Source organism: Gavialis gangeticus, unplaced genomic scaffold, assembly GCF_001723915.1.
Source record: "Gavialis gangeticus isolate Ggan-Ray unplaced genomic scaffold, GavGan_comp1, whole genome shotgun sequence".
In the NCBI taxonomy this organism is placed as follows: domain Eukaryota; kingdom Metazoa; phylum Chordata; order Crocodylia; family Gavialidae; genus Gavialis; species Gavialis gangeticus.
Window position 1 is genome coordinate 64,391,852 of NW_017729030.1, and position 413 is coordinate 64,392,264.

Below are 413 nucleotides of genomic sequence, written 5' to 3' on the forward strand. Positions count from 1 at the left end.
CTAGAAGAGACTGGATCTTATTCCACCTCTGTTCACCAACCACAGGCAAAAGTACTCCTGTAAACCTTTTAGGTTGCATTATAGTAGCTTTAGTAAGCCTTTGGCTGGATTAAGTTAAGCCACATTAGCTTGAGGTTGAGGAAAGTAGTGTAAAAGGAACTCGGCACATCTACACATGCATTAATGTGGAGTAGCCAGCGCTATTATGCAGTAGCACTAGTACATACCTTTCTAGTGATGCTGGATGCATCTACATGAGACACTTCAAGTGCAGTAGACTAATTCTACTGCACATTAACATGGCAGGCAAAACCTGTACTAATGCACTATGTACAGTAAATTTGGTCTACTGCACACAACACTCTAGGCCACACAAGCAGGCCATTCATTTACACTAAAATATGTAAACACTG